The sequence below is a fragment of the Cuculus canorus genome, chromosome 9, assembly GCF_017976375.1.
Source record: "Cuculus canorus isolate bCucCan1 chromosome 9, bCucCan1.pri, whole genome shotgun sequence".
Taxonomy (NCBI): domain Eukaryota; kingdom Metazoa; phylum Chordata; class Aves; order Cuculiformes; family Cuculidae; genus Cuculus; species Cuculus canorus.
The window spans coordinates 13,785,434-13,805,055 of NC_071409.1; the positions used below are offsets into that span (position 1 = coordinate 13,785,434).

General features: G+C 43.5%; 1 protein-coding gene across 1 annotated transcript in view; it reads right to left on the reverse strand.

Annotated features, from left to right (window-relative positions):
• Positions 1–19,622, reverse strand: part of TP63 (tumor protein p63) — a 253,148-nt gene that overhangs the window by 161,212 nt on the left and 72,314 nt on the right. Inside the window, exons 6-7 of the mRNA XM_009565617.2 lie at positions 14,795–15,097; positions 11,894–12,111 (exon numbers count right to left, since the gene is read on the reverse strand). The gene's annotated coding sequence lies outside the window, so the exon portion shown is untranslated. The remainder of the gene's footprint in view (positions 1–11,893; positions 12,112–14,794; positions 15,098–19,622) is intronic.

The following is a 19,622-nucleotide window of genomic DNA, read 5'->3' on the forward strand; positions in this document are numbered from 1 at the left end:
GGGATAGGCAGATCTGGGCTTTGATGTCTTCAGCTCAGCCACTTGCCATAGCAGACAAATGAGCTCAGATGCTTGCTCATTACTTCAGATCTTGCATACCCAGCACCCTACTCACCTCAGCAGATACCATCACACTAACTAACATTTTGAGACAGTGGTATCTTGCCCTTTCTCTGTGCAGGTCTAAATAGCTCTGACGTGGGCTCTCAGTCTACCTAAGTCTATTAATCAGGGATCACATGGCACCAGAGGGTGTGGAGAAGCTCTTAACACCAAAATGTTTTGACAATCAAACAAACATCCCCAAGTGACTCTAGGCATCAAGCACAGACGATGCATGGGTAGCCAGAGCAGCTTTGAACTAGGAGCCCCACAGCCACATAACAGAGAGCTCAACAAATCCTTCCTGAGAAGCTGGGTGAATTCTTGGGTTACAGCTACTCATGAAGCCAGCTGTCCTGATTGCACATCCACTGCTAGTTATGCTGGCTAGTCTGACAGCAACTCCAGCCTGTGCAAGCTGAAACCCTGGTGCAGGTCAGTGCTGCTACCTGCAAGGTTTTAAGGAATCACGTGCATCCTGTAGAGCATTGTAAAGCTGTCACCCTCTACTTGCTCTTCCACATGACCAGTACTGTGCCCACCAAGTCTTCCCCACCGCTAAGAGAAATAGAGATTGCAGATACATGCTGCTGAACAGTATCTGCAAGCGTGTGGCTCCATGGTCTTACCACTGTAATCATTAAGGGATGGAGAGTTCAGGTTCTCTGGGTGACGCTATCACGACTTCTGTTTAAGAGCAGAGAGAGTCACTTCCCTTGCTTTGTAATCAGGGTCTCTGCCCCACAAATCCAAACTAAGCGCATACACATCATCCATGCATGGGCTCCCTCCTTCCCTTTGCTCCAGGTGAAGGTGGCAACCGGACATGATGAGGTGTTACTTGGCTTGAAAAATCTTTAGATGTTGCAATTGGTGCACAGGGGCTGCAGCTGGACTAGATTAGGTTAGATTAGGTTAACCAGAGGGATTTTTGCTGGGTTTCTCCAGCACCGTGTCAACCACAAATCATGAAGCAGCAAGAAGACATAAGAAAATCACATTTCACATCTGAAATGTTTTCTCACAGAGCTGGTCCAAAAAATAAAAAGTCCCGTGAGGTCAAAAGAAATGAAAAATAATCATCAAGGTCTGAGGTCCTACAACACACACAGTATTGAAATGACTCACCCTCCCATAGCCGAGCTATCAGATTTCCTGTTTGCTTTGCCCCAATCTTTGGGTGTTTTTCAGCAACTGGAAATATGAATTAAACTCCTACACTAGAAAACAGCTGGTGGCAATGGAGGTTGGGTAATTTCATGAGGTAACTGTGACACACCAATGTGAGAAGGCTTGTGATCCAGTTTTGATTTAAATTTGGAGACTGAAGTTCATCTCAGTCCTTATTTTGTACAAATGGCTTATTCAGCTCAAGAACATATTTTGAATCCCTATTTCCCCTGCTGCACAATGGAATATGATGCCATGCATTCTGCTTGTCATAGCTTAGATCCTGTCCTACATTTCTTGAATGTCTTACATGCTGGAGAGTTGTTGCATGTTTCACAAGCTGCTGTATACATAGCCAGAACCAGACACTTCTGGGGTCGAAGACAGCAATAACTGCATGTGCTGCACTAGCAGGAATAAGATTTTGTTGCGGAAGAGATACTTTTGCATAACATGTCATTAATGTCAATCTCTGAACACTCAGCAAGCTGCTAGCTACAAGTTTAACTGCATCTGAAGGACTGCAAATATTACTGCTGGGGTATGAACCTGTAGCTCCAGCAATCTACGTCTGCTTAAACTGCTGGCTGTTGGTAGCTGTTTTCATCACTTACACACACCACTAACCAGTAACAGATTAATATCAATATAGATCAAACTTCTATGAGGGGTAATGCCTTCTTAAAACACGTCTTGGAGAAAGGATCCAACACCAGCTGAAAAAGGAGTCAAATTGCCAGAAAAATGTCACCTTCACTCTCCCACCTCTCATTACCTGCAGGTCTCTCCTCCTCGCTGCCTCAAAGTGTGGGGCTGCAGCTGGCAGAAAAGGAAGCAGTGCAAGAAGGAGATAAGTATTGCAGACTGGGAGGGCAAAGGCAGTGCTGTAAGGAGGGAGGTCGAGGTCTGCTCTGTGGTTCTTAACAGGTTGCATTAGCTGCAGAGATAGAAGAGTGCGTGGCAGTAAGGGTGTGACTGACACAGCTTCTGTCCTCCCAATGCCTTCTGCATCCTTCAGAGTCCTTTGATGGACCAGATAGCAGTGTAACAACTCGATTATCACAATGTCAGTTTGGTGCCTGGAGCTAGCATATTCCCATTGAACACACTCTTTAATTCAGGCTCCCAGTCCTGCTCCCACATCAGATGTCAGACTCCAGATAACCTGCAGCTTCTGTAACACCTGCCTGGAGCCATTTGCCACAGTCTGCCCGCTCATCTCCATCCCCTCTCTCAAGACCCTGGGTGCCAAGAGGACATACTTCTGGACATCTGAAGGAGAGGCTCCAGCAAGGTTCTTGTTGAGGTACCTGATTGTTGCCTTGCAGCACTTGGGATGGTGCAAGTGAAAAGGCAGGTGATGCTCAGCAGATAGGACCTGTGACCTGGTCCCAGTGCTGCTACCACCTCCTTCCTGAATTAGGTTTTTGTTAACTCGCTGTTCTGATTTTTGGCAGACCTACAAACTGCTATTCTTAGAGAAGGGGGTGGGGGAGAGGGGAAATCCCTTTCTCTACGCCAGCCTTAATGTCATCCCCGACCTAAAGAGGGGAGAATGAGGCCCCTTTCACTCACACTCTGAGAAGGTATACAAGAAGGAACAGGTCCTATGGCTTCAAGCACTGCCTGGGGCAGTGGCTGGCACTTGAAGACCTGGTTCCTATCTCCTCTCCCAGCTGCTGGAGCATGTGTCCTGCTTTAGCCTGAATCACAGCTGTTGGCAGAAGTGAACACCAGCATTTGCAGGAGAACGCTACCTTCAGCTGCACCCAGCTGTTTGCATTGAGGAAACCACAGCCCTGGTTTAGTGGTGTGGCTGTAACATGGGTGAATGTCTTTAAGCACACTCACAGCTGGCAGAATACAGCTCTTTTTTAGAAGGCATTTGCATTTTGCTGGGGTAGAGGATACAAAGCGATTGCCTGAAAAACAGGGTCTAGCATACTGAAAAAAAAAAAAATTGTTGCTCACACACAACCTTGAGCCAGTCAATCCATTCCTGGCTCCCAATGGCTGTGTGGTCACAACAGCCTCCCAAAGCAATTAACTAAATATTCTGCATGCAGTGCAGCAGGTTGCTGGCTACCACACAACATCTGGCATTTGCTGGAAGGTTAACTTAGATTCCTTGAGCATCTGTGGAGAAACAAAAGACTGATTAAAGAGAGCAGAGACTCTGAATACCCCCTTCCAGGTACGATGGACAATTTGAACTCATTACTTTGCATGCAGGGCAACTCTGTATCACCCAGGGCAGAGGGGACTGGGCATCCTGCACGTCCACCAGCATCTTGTTCTGCAGATCTATTCCATGAAGCATCATAAGCATCTGCACAACATGGCCTCACTTGTGGATGTTGTGCCACACAAAGTGGGCAACGTGAAGAAGAGTCACAGCACAGTTGGGGATTTTGACCAAATCTATCCATCAAACCACAGTGCAAGTCTTCCTGAAAGCAGAGAAAGTGCTGTATCAATCAACATTGGTCAGCAGTAAGCATCTATTTTACTAGGCACTGGCTATTTTAAAGCTTTTCCTATTTCTTTCCACCCTTAATCATAGTCATACTTGTAGCTTTACTCAGGTAAAGACTTTTGTCTTCACACAAAATAGGAGGCAACTAAGAAGGCCACTGGTGAGCCCACATACCAGCCTGTCTTTGTAGGATACTGTGGCTGAACAGGGCTGAGGCCTCACCTCCACTGATGCTGGTGTCTGGATACTGAGTTTGGAATCATCACAGAAACAAGAAAATCATATGCATCCCTGTCTCTGCCCTTCTTTGTCACCATGAGCCATCCCAGATGCTTCCTGCTCCTCAAGAGCATCTTCTACTTTATAACAGTTAGTGTTGCCTTTAATCTTAAAAAGCAGTGTGTGGGGCAGAGACAGAGCAAAGCTGTTGCCCAACATCTCACAGCGATATCTCTGCCTTATGCATTTCTGCTTAGTGGCAAAAAACATCGGGATGGGCAGGCTTAGGATACCCCCTATCCTCAGCTTTGCTGCTTCTACCTGACAATGTGTAAACCTGGTGCTGTTTTGGGCCAGGATGTCTGTACCAGCCTCCAACAATTTATTTTTTTTCCATCACATAGACCTTTTTTTTTTTTTCCAAAGGGCCACGGGATTTATTTGTTGATGGTGTGTATGGTGGTTACTACCAGGATGACAATTTTAAGGATTTTCCAGGTATCGCGTGTCCCTCCCCGTTGCAGTGCACTGACCCAGACACAACACTGACAGCTGCAGGGTAAATAAATAAAAACAGAGTATTTTGATCTTGGAGGGGGAGGTGCTTTGGACCATGGCGGGGCCGGGGGTGTCAGCCAGACAGAACAGGGCGGCCACAGCTGTGATGGGAACAGATGCGGCACAGGGAGCGGGAGTAGGGAATAAAGTTCTGCAAATGTAAGCAATGCTGGAAAGTCTTGGAGAATGGCATGCATATTTGGGACAGGTGGGAAGTGTTTACATTGAAATAAGGATGATGGCCTGAAAGAACTCTCTTCATGTTACCTGTGACCCAAACTGACCGATCACAGCTCCTATGGGCCCAGAACATCCCAGGCCACCATTTCTCTAGTGCATATAGGGTCCTCCCGGGTGCTATTGGTGTCCAGTGCTCTGTAGAGCTTGCAGATGCTTTGTCCCTCTCTCAAGCAAGTTGACATTGGCTCTAAGCCAGCCTTTATCCCAGTCCGGCTTATAGAAGGTCTCTGTAGTACCCCTGTGCAAGCGTTGGGTGAGGCCGGTTCCAGGCAGTATCCAGACCAGGCTCACCAGATCCAGCAAACCTGCCAGCATGGCCTCCACCACAGCTGGAGCACAACGGGCAGTGCTCAAGGACATCTATTCACCTTACCCCAGACAGCAGCCCTGTCACAGCTGGGTCCCAAGCTGGCTACACTGGTTTGGTGATTTTGAGTTTTGGTTTAGTTTGGTTTTCCTTTATTTTTTTTTTTAAGTCTAGCAGAAGCTGTTTCTCAACTGATGTTTAACTGATGAAAAAAGAAGAGTTGCACACTTTTCTAATTCTCAGAAGCAGCCCTACTGCGAGAAGGATTTCAGTGAGGCTTTTGCAGGGCAGGTAACCTGCCGCTAGCCTCTGGCTGCCTCAACTAGTGTTTTGGTACAAAGCAGTTGTATTATGTGCTCTCTCTGCTGATGGTCATTAAAGACAAGAGGCTGTGGGGCTTGTTGCAAAGGATCTTTGCAATGCTTCAGCAAACTGCCTCCATCCTAAGGACTCATCACAACTAATGACATGAATAAAACCTGTCTTTTCCCCTGACACATGACACCCTCTCCATAAAACATTAAGAGCTGGATTTTTCAAGAACCCTAGAGGCACCTGTGTCCCCATTTAAAAGTGCTATTGAAACTCCAGCTAAATGAGTTAAGCTGAGCTCAGCAAAGGTGTGCAATGTGGCTCCGGTGTAGCTGTGGGATGAATGCCTGTGTCAGACATAGTTACCTAAGAGTAGCAAGGAGACTTGTCCAAGTTCATTTCATGCAGCAGTGGTGCGCTGAGGAAGAGAGAACAGAGGTTCCACGTCCTAAGCCTTTGGTCTGCCTTCAAGCTTCCCTTTTGCTCCTGGCTGACTGCTGATTCGTTTGACCCATGGGAGAAGAAATCCTTCTTAACTTCATCTATTTCATCAGAGGATGCTCAAAGGCAGCTTGTAAGAGAGTTTGAGCATTTCTAATCAAGTTGAAGGGAGGCTCACAAACACAAAGTCATGTTGAGAGACATACTCTGCATTTATTCACACCCTAGCCCCTAGATAAAAATAGCTTGATATGTTAAGTTTAGGACCACAGAAAGCCCAGAGGATAGCAAGGGATTATCACAAAAGGGCAGCAAGGCAGTCAAAAAGAGCCTGAGGGACATCTTGTACAATTTTCATGAAGGGAATAATTAATTCAAACTGTATACAGACAGCTCTGGGAGCGTCCACTCTAGAGATGTTCAAAGAATCCTTTGCTGCTTTGGGCTCACTTTAAATCGAGTGTCCTAAAAAAACACTTCAGCTATGCATTTCATTTCAGTTATACAGGGTGTTTAAATGCCAAGGGATCGGGGAAAACTTTGTTATTAAAGGGCTGCAAGACTTTAATAAGGTACACAGTCATTAGAAAGTTGTTGAGTCATGAAAATTTTCTCAATAATTTGAAATTAATGTTTAGTGTATGCTGTACCATAAAATGCTTAGAAGTTGTGGCCATGGATACTAAAGAAAAACCTTAAGGCCATGACTACATGAGCAAGTTACCGCAAGGTAAGCTAGGGTATAATTTCAGAGCACACCACTTACAATAAGGTAACTTCCCATTTGCCAGCTCTTCTCCCAGGACCAGGGGAGGCAGCTAAGTCCTTGCCGAATGTGGCACAGGCTGCCCTTCGAGTGCTGCTAGCGGAGGGTGTGCATGGGGCTGGGTACAGCAGAACAGATAAGGTACAATAAACTTTTATAACTTTACTGTCAAGCACAGATGCAGAGATGGATGCTTTATATGCAGCAGTCAATGTCATAAAAATGGACACAATTAGATAAACAGGAAGCTAAATGGAAAGGGATAGAACCTAATATGGAGATTCTGCTTAATGAAAACCATAAATACATATATTAGTAAATATTTGCAAATAATAATCAGGGCTCTATCTTCCCTATACCAGTGGCTCGGTTGAAGAGATAGGGAAGAATTACTAACTACCAAGGGTTTCCTTCTCTTCTGTCTCTTCCAGAAAAACACAACTGTTTCAATTAAGACTGCTCTTGGTGATATGCCCTTTCTTTTCCATCTCTGGATCCTGCTGAACAAAATTCATCGAGTTCCACTTATGACTTTAATAAGAGTAGAATTTCTGGATGTAGTTGTTGAAGAGTGTGTTCCCAGTAAATCATTTAAAACCAGCACAACAGGGTTTCTATCCCAAATCAAGGATTCATCCCACAGCCTATCCTGAGCTTGTCCAAAGCTAGGTGGAAAAATCATTGTCTTTCTTACCCCAGTGGCTAGGGCATCCCACAGGCTGGGGATTTTTCTTTTCAACTCCGTAATGACAATTGCAGGACTGACTCTCTCTCTCTCTCTCTCTCTCTCTTTCTTTCTTCCTTTCTTTCTCTTTCTTTCTTTCTTTCTTTCTTTCTTTCTTTCTTTCTTTCTTTCTTTCTTTCTTTCTTTCTTTCTTTCTTTCTTTTCTGCCATTTATTGTAGTGAAGGGAGAGCTGTAACTATTTCCTCTCCAAATTTTGGACACTGCTTGTAACTCCTGTTGCAAAAATGGAATGAAACTTCACCAAGAGAGCGCTGCTACTGCTCAGGTGAGCTGGAAGAAGCTTCTGAAGCCTCCAGACACACGCTCAGGGGCTGGTGAGCAATCCTAGTATTCGGACCATCTTTACAGTCTCTTCTTTCATCCTGATAGATGTTACAAACCTTTGGGGAGTGAAAGAAAGAGACTACAAAGAAAACCATGAGCCCACTGAGTACAGCAACCAACTTTCATTGCCTTCTACAAGGTTAAGACTTCATCAGACAAGAGTGCATCTTGCTTTGGAAAGGTGCATTATACTTAACAATGACAGCTATTCATCCTGCACATCTCTTGTTTCAGGTTAAGGACTAATGATCCTGTAATCCAGGCTTGCCTCCTTCCCTTGTGGGCTGGCCTTTAGATCAGGGCTGTACGACTCTCATTGGTTCACAAGGACTTTACTCAAAGAAAAACTGTAAATATAACTTGCTTATACCCCAGAAACCAAGATAGAGCTAAACTTCCTCTGCAAAGTCTGGCCTTTGCTACTTAAGTTTTGCAGGTGTTGCACACCACTGTACTTTCTAGGTGGAGCAAGAGAGAGAGGATGAACGCAAAAAAGGAAGAAAAGGGGTCTTTTTTCCCCGATATTGATTGTTTTCTTTCCTAATAGTCCTACAGCTCTCCCCTCATTCCCAACATAACCTATCTGACCAAGAGAAGAAGGATGTATTTTGGAACTGTCACACCTTATGCTGCAGAGGAGCATGCTGTGGTGGGTGCTGCTTAGTATTCCCCATACTTCTCATGGAAGGAGGGGGCAGGATGCAGATCCCAGGCAGCACGCTGCCTGAAATTATGCAATTATTAAGCAGAAATTACAATTCCCTTTCTAGTCAAGAGTAATTCACACTTCCACTACTGCCCACCTCTACAACAAAGAAATTTTGTTCTGATGAAGCACAAAATACTCCAACTGTCCACCACTGCTGTGGTTGTCTGTAGGCATCTAGTTTCTTTAGGTACTTATGTATCAGTGTCTCAAGAGTTAAACTACCTGGAAGAAGGGGATTTTAGTATAAGATCCAGAGCGGCAAATATTACCAGCAGCGTTAATCTGTCACATCTTTCCTGGACTGTAAGTATCGTGCTCCATCACCCTGGCATGTCATGGCCTGCATTGTTACAAGATGTACTGAAGCTGTAGCCAGCCATAATTTGGCATCTCAGCGAACCTTCTGATCCAAGAAAATACAGGAAGGAAAAAATAATAATGCCATTTAAATAAAAAAAAAAAAGCAACCAAAAAAATCCTACACAAATCAGCCAACCTCTATTAAAAACAACCAAAACTAACCTCAAAACTTCTATGCAAGTACTAAAATAGATATTTTCAAATAATAGTATAGAACAAGTATGTTTGAATTAAAGGTGAGCTAGACACTGGAATGCATACCAACCAGGGATGTCAGATGGCTCAAAACCTAGAGTTCTTCTTTGCCATGTTTATCTCATATTCAGACATATACAAAGGAAAAAAAAAAAAAAAAAAGCATTTGTTTTCCTGGTTCCTGTTTCTGGCAAGAACCCATCCAGCAGCCAGTCTGTCCTGAAAACATCCCATGTTATCTGAGCTTGGAAATGCAGCAGACTCAATCTGGACCAGTCCTTTCAGTTGACGCCACCAGAGTGCCTGGAGCCCACACCCTGGAGCAGACACTGGACTGCAGACACCAGATGACAGGGAAGGCTCTTGGCTCTATTGTTGTTGTTGAGCTCCTGGAAAGGAGCTAAGGAGAGGAAAAATGTTCTGGATAGGAGAAAAAAAAGTCTCAAAGGAATGGATGAGCTCACTTGTCTACACACACACACCCAGATGTACAAATATATATAATTAACTGGAAAATACTGTGTGGTACAAAGGTTTCTTCAGCTTGGGCTCATCACAGTTGAGCTAGTTAAGGTTGGTACAGCCATAACAAAGAGCACTTTCTACACAACTCCTGCTAAAAGCACTTATACCACATCATAGCATTTTAGTAATATGTTTATATCTGTTGATAAGTACATACCTCTAAGCTTTTTACTTACATAAAACTAGACATCTGGTACAATTATAAAACGTATATCTAACAGTCAATATAGTAATCAATAGAATATGTGGGCTTTATGTACATACATGTTCTTATAGAGGCAATTTGTTTACCCCTTTAAACTGTTTCAAGGGTGTATAAGGGGCAGCAGACAAAGGAACTACTCCATTCAACCACCATACAAAACACGACTGAAAAGAAAGAACAGTATAAAAAACTGTTGAAGGCGTCCTCTCCACCTGCTTTTGGCCCTGCGCAGGGCATCTGTGGCGGAACAGAGAACAGAGGAAAAACCATTGTAGTAGCCAGTACTATAGAATTTGGGGGTTTCTTAAGCACTCCCATCATAACTTGAACAAAGTTGTAAAAAGAAGCCCAACTTAAGCCACAAATAAACAGTTTCAGAGGTGCCACAAAACATCTGTATCCCTTTCCCTATTTCCTAGACAGTGCCCCTTAAGGGACACAGCAAAGAAAGTGCTCTTCAGAGCACAACTTAAACCCTTACTAGGGTTTATTTCCACGCATTGCTGTGATACAGCATATTGCATGACAAACAAGTCCTTGCTCTATTCTTTTCCAAAGAGATATTTTTCAGCTGGGCTTGTTTGTTTTACATGAAACACATATGCCTCTATTTGGTAGGGTTCCTTCATTTTTGTGAGGGGCAGCTTTTGGGGGTTTTGGTGTGGTTTTTTTGTTGGTTTTTTTTTTTTTTTAAGAAAATATTAATAAGCATTCCCACATACTTTCCACTAACCCTGCAGATGAAGTTGCATGACTGAATACAGCTGGTGGTGCCCATTGTTTCCACCCTGCAGGGGCACAGGTTTCCCCATGGCCATTCTCAGCTCTGACCAGGGCATACTTAATCCTCTGAAGCAACTAATAGCAAAACCAAACCTTTTCCTTGAAAGAAGCCCCCATATTATCTCCTAAAATTTTGCAAGTGCCAAAACTGTTTTGACACAACCAATGAATGAGCAGGAGAAAGAGAAAGAGGAGCCATGCTGCTCCTGCTTACATACCTCTAGAAGCCACTACATGCTTGTAGCATTAAATGGAAATAGCTCAATGCTTCCACTGTCCCACTAGAGTAGGAGCTGGTCTGTTGTTTGTCTTGCACTGAAGAAGTAGGACAGTGTTTCTCAACAGGAATGTTTACCTGGATCCCAGACAAAGAGGGCTCTGGAGCACCAGCCCTCAAATAACCTAATCACTCACTCATCCTGACCCTTTACACATTCAAGAAAACTCACCACCACAGCTGTGCATTTGTATCCAGCTTCCCCAGAAAACAGTTAAGTTAATCCCTGAGCAGAGATACTGATGAGAGAAGCCAAGAATGGTTATATTTTAGGTAACGAGAATGACCCAAACCTTACTGGCCTGACATGACTTCTAGCTTCTTGTTCCAAGCTACTGAAAAGTTTGTCTGTTTTTTTTTAAGACTCCAGGTCACTCCTTTCTCTGTGTCCAAGTTGTTCTTCCAATATCTTTTTAAATCCTGTGCTTGTTTCCAGTGAGTGGAATCCGAGCAACAGGAAAAACTCTGTAAGAGAGATTGTCTTCTTACATATAAATCTTACTTTGAAAGGAGATGGTATTTTTAGAATTCAAGGGCTGGGTTTTTTTCCGCTGCAATATTTTTTGTTCTGATAATTACAGGAACCCTGTGTCTCTAGAAGGAAGGTATTTGTTCAACTCTAACTTAAAACAAGGGGCACAAGGTAAAAATCTCCTTTCCTAAACACGTTTTCTAGATGAAGGAGGTATTTTCTTTTAATCTGTTCAGGCCTTTCTAAATTTGCTTACAGCCAGGAGTGTAGGATTTCTGGTAGGGAATGTGTCATCCCCTAAATACAACACAGCACCAATTTTTACTTTTTGTCTCACTTTGACATGCCCTGTCTGCTCCATGCTTCCCCTAATCATAAATCAGGAGCAGTGATACTCATGATTAAGACAGCTTAGAGATGCTTTGACGTTCAACTACACAGTTTAAGAGCCTTGACCAAAATGTTGTTTATTACTGGTTACTCAACAACAACAGCAGTAACAACAACAACAAATGTAGGCTTGCAAGAATGAGTTAGGAGTGTCAAAGGAAGAAAAGTTCTGCCCCAAAGGCTTGCATTTCGTACAAACATGATGGTCAGAAAGAGCACAACACAATGATGAGAGGCTCAGAAAATGACTTAATATTGTAGGCAGTGGTCAGGTTTCAGATATGTACAACCAAACTCACTAAAGCCAGCTCCTCACCCTTGATGACTTCGTGCATACATCTCCTGGTCTATGCATCACTGCTCTGATAGACCGACTGGCAGAGGTTCTGCTGAGTGCCCATGTCTGTCACCGGAGTCTGGAAGGGTCACAGAGCTGGAGAACACCTAGCAGGCCCTTGGCCATCCATTTGCAATGGGCTTTTCTTCACTCTCGGACCCAACATCGCCCTGCACAATAGGTTCTAGCATGGTCTCCTGTTTGGGCAAAAGGAAATACAAAGAATATTGGGAACTTTGTGTATAACTGATGGTAGCTCTCAGCAGAGTTTTATATCCTATAAAGAGGAAAGACAATCATTGCTCAGCACTGTGCCCAACTAGTTACACTAGCCATTGAGACACACCGGCAGGTGCCTAGTTCATTGAAAACTGAAGAGAGAGATGTAGGTACTGGATAATAGCTGTCTGTTCCTTTCTCATCTCCAGAGACAGCAGAGGACCTGGAAGACACGGACAAGGGCAGAACAAATCAGCTTTCTTATCCGTTAATCCTTCATGGCCACAGTCAACATGAATACAGGGAGAAGTCCATCTGACCTGAACGCTTCAGTCTCCTGTCACAGCTGCTGGAAAAAAAGTAAGCATAGTTTTAGGGGAGATTAGCCAGGCTTGTTTGGGCTGTCAGGTTAAGGTGACTCAGCCCGTAGACATATTAGAAGGGGTGTCTAGACAGCTCAGGTATAGGGATTGACACGTCCATATTCAGTGGGATGAATGCCCCTCGGAGAACCATGTGCTCTGCCAAGGAGGCCCTGTGACACCACCTCAGTAGGCAGGGCAGAGTCCTACAAATAGCGAAAGAGGTCTCAACCCCTATGGGGATTTAGTGGCCTCACTCCTGACTGACTTGCAGAGTCATGCGTGGGCTGCACGCAAATACCAGCACCCAAACCCCAACTCTTCTTCTAGTGTGTTTTGGCAACTCTGCTTCTCCCTGTTTGGAGCTTTGCAGAGAAAGCAAGGAGTGGCAGAGTAAGGGGGGCAGGCACTGACAAAGCTCCCAATTAACCTGCCTGATGGATGGGCTTCTCCGAGCAACCCTCAGCATATGGATGCATACAGCCATGCTGCCCTTGCTGCCACATGGTCTCCAGGCAACATTGGTGTGTACACAACAGGACTGTCAGGCAGCTTCTTGTGTGCCACTGAACATCATCACAACCTTTTATTCCTGGCACAGGGTGCAGAGAGATGAATGAGGCCGTTATGAAAAATGACACCACCTTGCTATAACGTGTCTAATTCTCCAGTGTCATTCTGAAAAGCTGACTATGTGTCTACATACATATATACACAGACACGCCTCACTGCCCTTTGTCACAATACGACTCAGTTGTACAGCACTGCTTACCTTAAATGGAATTAAGAAAGACCAAAATCTGTATCTAACACATTCCAAGACACCTTTTTTTTTTTTTCCTGTTGTTTTTCACTAGTTATGATCCAGTCCCAGTAATGGCTGTCTATAGCAAAAGGTCATAATCATCATGTTTGCCTTTGGGAGTGGGCTTAAATAATATAGTGGTAAGTGAACAGTTCTCATAAAAATGTCTAAATGCAAACAGAAATTTGAAGTCCAGTCCTGCTTCCATTTGTAGTCAATTCCTTGAGTAGGTAGGTCCCAATAGCAGATTTGGAGACATCTCCAGTGAGAAAGCAAGAGAGTCTGGAATATCCCACAGACAAGTTACCTCTCCTAAGTACAACAAAGACACTGAAGAGAGAATCTAATGAGATTTACTGCTTCACACTGTGGGCATTCATGTGAAAAACTCTTCTCTCTACGAACCAGATACAGCCATTTCACTAAATTCCCTGGTGTCCTTGTCTGATGGCCTGTAGGTTGCCAGTTCTCCAAATGTTAGGAAGCATTTTTGAACAGCTTATTTTGCTCTTGCCACATAAGTCAATGTTCAAATAGCTGCACCTCTTTTGATAAGTGGGTGTATGATGATGACCATGAACTTAATCAAAGGATTTTTCAACCACTAGAAGCCTTCCCAGAGAGAGGAAGAAAGGGCAGTCCTGGAAGTCAAGGGACAATGGAATAGATTGACAAGTATGTAGACAGGGATGTGTGCAAATTTATCTGCATGAGCATGTGTGAAGGGAAGAGGCAAGATGAACTAATTTGTTTCCATGAGGCTGTATCTTTACTCTTTCAGACTGGCATGTATCTCCTTTGTTTTTGATAATAGAGAAATGTTCAACTGTAAATCCATCACACAATTAAGGGAATTCAAATTACAAAGAACTATGGGACATTCAAAGATGGATTATGGACAGATTCTGAAAATCACACTCCACTTTTTCCATCGCTTGACTCAGACAACTTACTGTTTCCCCCAGGGTCTATCTATCTTCCCACCGCAAGATAAGAGAACCGCACGCTGATTCCAGTGAGAATCTCTAGGGTACTGAGGTGGAACAAAAAAACCTTCAGAAAGTGGTTTATGGGTTTGGTTTCCTTTAATTTTTTTTTACCCTTCTTATCACTAAACAAAAGGTTGTGGTCTTTCTTGGATAATGAACAATTAAACTTTTACAAAACAACATGCCCAGATAAAGCTAGTCTTATGCAACTTGTATGAAGCTTATGAAGCTTTTTTCCCACTGCAATTATTATTGAAGAAATCTATCATTATATTTTACAGGATGCAAAGCACTTAGTTAAAAATACAGATGAACCAGTGCATTTCCAGTTCCTCCTACCCTCCACCACCTAGAAGGAAAAGAAAGAAGAAAGAAGAGTACTAAACTGGGTCCCTTCCAACCTAGTGATTCTATATTTTGAAAAAAGAGATTCATTCTTTCCTCAGAGGATTACCAGTGACACTCACTTTTTACAGGCAGTGAAGAAGGGAGTGCCTGGGCTTACCTTACAGTTTTGTTTGCATGGAAGCCTCTCAAGTTCAGTGCTGGAGTGATGGTGCTGATGAAAGTGTGGGTCCAAGGGTGGCCTTAAATACAGGGTCTGGTTTACCCCTTGCCTCTCCATATTGGTGGCTGCTGGTCAGGCTCAGGCTCAAGGCATCAATCCTTGCTCAGGAAGAGTGAACTTTGGCCTTTCTGCTGCTGGGAGAGTGCACAGCTGCACACAGCTGGGTGAGCTGCCAGGCCAAATGAGGGGAAGGCGAGGAATGTTCTTCCTTGGGAAGGAGGCTGCCATTTCAGTACTTGCCTATAAGAAAAAAAGAAGGTGGTTTGAGCACAGCCACAGACTTCACCAGCAAAACAGAGCAAGAGATCCGGAACTAGAGATCGCTCAGGTCCTTCTGGGTCAATATGGTTCTTAGTGCACAGATGAGCTGTATCTGACATTAAGAGACGAGTAATTTCCACCTTTCTTCCCAGTAGTTCTTTCTTAATGTGAACAGAGAGTGATTTTTTGAGGGGTGATCTTTGGGTAAGGAATGCTGTTACTTACAGTCGCTTGGGATATTTATTGCTGATAGCCTTTTTCATGGCAAGCTCATTCAAGACAGATCTTTGTTTCGGGGCATCCATTGACTTAAAACTGCAGAAATGTCAACAACAAAAAAAGTCAAATGCATAGTGGAACATGAGTGTACAGGGACTGACTTTAAAACCATGAGGTTGGTGAGGGTTTATTTGTTTTGTTTTGCTTTGGGGTGTACTTGGGTCACATTCTACATAAGGGCAAGTGCCAGAAACATATTTTGTATTTTTTTAATGATAATTTAATTTCTTAGATAATAATAGACCTTTTTTTCCCAAAAGCATCACATGGCAAAATTCAGGATAAAATTATGAGAACTGGATACATAGTAATTACTACTGCCACTTCTGCACACAATACTGCATGAATGTTGATTAAAAACTTAACAACTTTCTTCCACTCACCACATTTGGATGGTTAAACAAACCAAATATCTTCATAGTTTGAGTATCACCCAATCTTTCTTGAAATCTTTTGACTGGCTTGGATTTGTTTCTTTGCTGGAATAAGTGGGACTAGTACTCCACCCCTCCTTTTAAATAGACTTAAGCTGTACCATTTAAGTTACTTGGAACAGAGTGCAGGGACCATCAGGAAAGGATTAACTGTAACAAAATCTTTAGAAGGTTAAAACCCAGACAAGCTACCCATTTAAACTCCATGACAGGCCATTTGCCTCTAGCAAACAAACCTTTGAAAAAACACCCAAATTACATGTGTCTGCCATAAAGGTGATGTATAAGTGTTTCTGTTGATACCAGAAGATGACCCAACGAAAATACTTCCATAAAGCTTTTAAGAAGCCACCATCTCAGAGTGGACAAGTGGACTACAGACTAGGATTTAATTAGTGAGAGGCGTGAAAAGCCGGCAATCCAGCCAGCATTCCCTGGATTTTGTCTAGCACAGGAAGGGTTTGCATGTTTCCCGCTTGTGACTTCTATTTTAGCCTGTATTCATTGCTGAGATGCTTTGACACAGCTGTGCTGGTTCATTAACTGCCCAGCATGTCACTCAACCCAAGCTAATGGCTCTGAGAAAGTGTTTTTCAATTAATTGAGGGAAGTATAGACCTCTGTGAGGAAAGGAAGGTATCGTCTAGGAGATATCTGAGATTCTCATGAGATACATTGAAAATGAAGACCAGAGAAGATGAGTCAAGCAGGAACAAGGCAGATTCACACAGAAAAAAGACTGGGACTCAAGTGGAGATTTCAGGAATAATCCTCAGCTGTTGAAACCCCACTGAGGCACCAGTGACCAACAAACCAATATTTACGTTTGTGTTACAGCTAATACCTCTAATAGAGAGCTCACTGCTCCTGCTGCCTTCCCTGTAGGCCCAGAAGTGAACAGTTTGCGGGCACTAAGTGGACACTAAGAATAAGGGAAACGGATCTGCCGCATCCCCACCCTCTTCTGCTCATTGAATCCTGCTCTCAGGCAAGAACCATTTGCAAAATTAGAGCATGCTTAAGCCTTGCCCTTGAATGGTTTGGTTAGGAAGGTGCCCTGCCCTATTCCAGAAGATGCGTCAGAGATGTGCTGAGCCATGCAGCTGCTAGTTGGGTGCCATTTCCAGAGAAACAGGGTCCATATCGTGCCACATGTGACTCATGCTGAAATCATCCCTCTCAGGAAGAGCCAGAAGGAGTGGTTCCACCTCTTCCTCTGGGGAGAGCTCACAGTATGGAGGAGCAAAGAAGGTGCTGCAAGCAGGGAGGCTCAGGACTTCCCATTGCTTTGCTCCTTGGATTCTTGTTTTGCGCAGGGGAGAAGGAGAGAGGCCATGGGGAATATGCTGTCCACCAGCCTATGCTATGACATCCATCACAGTGACAGCCCTTAGCCATGGGCAGCCTAGGCAGAGCATCCCTGGCACATGGCCCCAGCATGCTGGCACATCTCTGCTCCTCTGCCCAAGCCTTGCTGTAACCACTGCACTGCCCCACCGTAACACAATCTCCTTGCTCCTGCCTCATCGTGTGAATTAATACAACCCCCCGTAACTGCTTGCTTCATCCTACTCCTAAGTAGCCTCTGGAAGACCACTAAAGGACCAGGTGGAGTAAGGGAATGTTGGATACATAGCTTTAAAGGCAGAAGATTAGGGAATCCACGTGGCACCATGACAAGCATGAAGTCTCCATGACTAATGCCATCCTGGTTCTAACTCTATCTCCATAACAAGCCATAGGGTCACTCATCCAGAACATTTCCGGAAGCATCTAAAACTAACTTAGAAAACACTAATTTTATTCTAAAAATCTAAGTCAGGCAGCTCAGTAAAAAGTGAACCCAGCAGTCTCAGATCTGTCAGTCCAGACCCCTACTGTGGCTCAGCATTGCTCAGCATGATCCATTGACAGGCCTATCATTTATACACTCAGGTCTACATCGCTAGAAGTATGGCTACGTAAGAAAATATAGACTCTGTAATGTTACTTCCTGATCCATTCTAGTCAGTGTTGTTCAAGCCTTTCACCTGTGCCATTGTATTCCTTCCCAAAAGGGCTCCCGTGGTAGTCACCTCCCGTGCAGATGCACTCACACGTCTGCACCACGCAAACTGCTTATGCCTGCTCTTCCAGGCAGTCATTGCTGTGAAAATTGCCCATGAGAAACCCAGCCTGGCCCAAAAAGTAAAGAGATCGACAAAAACACATTTTGCTGCTTTTTCTGCAGAACTCTTGAACTCCTGAAAGCTGAACACATGAAAGCAATCTGAGGTTAGCGTGTAATACACAAACCACATAAAAGGGATAATTTAGCATTAGACACATGTTACCAGAAGCAGGTTGAAACTAATACAGGTTTTGCATTCAAGTCATAAAATACAGCACTTATATTGACTTGTGAGGCGTCCCTACTTAGTGTGCCTTGATGGAGGAATAACTACAAGTGTTCCAATGTTGACAGAAGTTGAATGCAAAAACCACCCTTCTCCTCCACCCTTTTCACCTCCCATGAGAGAGATGCTCACGTGTGCAGGACAGTCTCTGAACAGTGACAGACAATTCAGGAGAAAGATGGACCGAAACTATTTTCTTCTTTGCTATTCCTATTCCAAACCTACTGAAAGTCCACACCAACAAGCTGAATCCAAGGCACTTTGGCAGTCCTGTATTACTATTGTTTAGCACTGCTACAATATGCCTTAAAATCTGATGCCAGTGCTCCAGTTGGAGCATTAGCAGGGTGCGTATGTTGTCCTCAATGCTGCTCACTGACTGTGCTTCTGGCATGGAGGGATGAGAGCAGAGGTCAGCCTCCAAGAAGTATTAAGGAACCCATGTGAGACCTCTCTTCTGATCCTGGGGGAAGCCAGAATCCAATGTTAGCAACTTATGTTCATGGTTGACACCTGTAGGATTCAACCATGTTACTACTATTTTTACAGATCCCAAAGCCCAACCTTTCACTTGAAGCCAGAAAACAACAACAAATTTGACGTATTTGAAACAAAGCAGAGTTCTGAAAACAGACCTGTGTTGCACCTTTAAAAAGTATGTTGGCAGAAGAACGGGGTTTACTTTGAAAGTTAGTTTGGTATGGAAGAGCTACACAGCAAAATGCTAAACCCCTTTAGAGAACAGGAAAAAATAAAAGCAGATATTTCTTTTCTTAGCACCTTGTCAGCAAATTTTTCCATCCTGGGCAAGTTTTATTTCTTTTGCAAAATTATTGTGTTGGTTTGCCAGTGATGTTTGTCTTGTAAGATTTATCACAACATACTTTAGTATTACTTTTGCTTTGATTGGATCTTTACATAGTTAATTTCAACAACAATCTTTTCCTTGACTAAGAAGACCCAGTATTGATAGCATACTGGAGAATGGAAAAATTCTTTCTAGTTTTATCATTGTGGGGTTCTGGAGATCTCTAACTGATCTAAAGGCACGTCTTTAAAGAACAGGAGATGTCTTAATGATATTTCTACCATTGCTCCACAAATGAATTAGATGTAATCATCACACAATCTATCTTGACTATCTACTAACCTCTGATAACTAAAATATTCATATCAATTTACAGTCCTAGTAGATGAAGGATCAGCCTTCAGATGAATTGGGGAACTACATGCATTTCTTTACGGCATTGCAAAGCTCCTGGATTTTAACACAAAATAGATTTCAAAACAAAGGGGATGCAGAAGATGACACAGATAATTTGGTGCATAGCTCAGTCACTGCTATCCAAGAGCAAAGGCTCATACAATGCTGTTATAGCAATGGCATGGATGGGT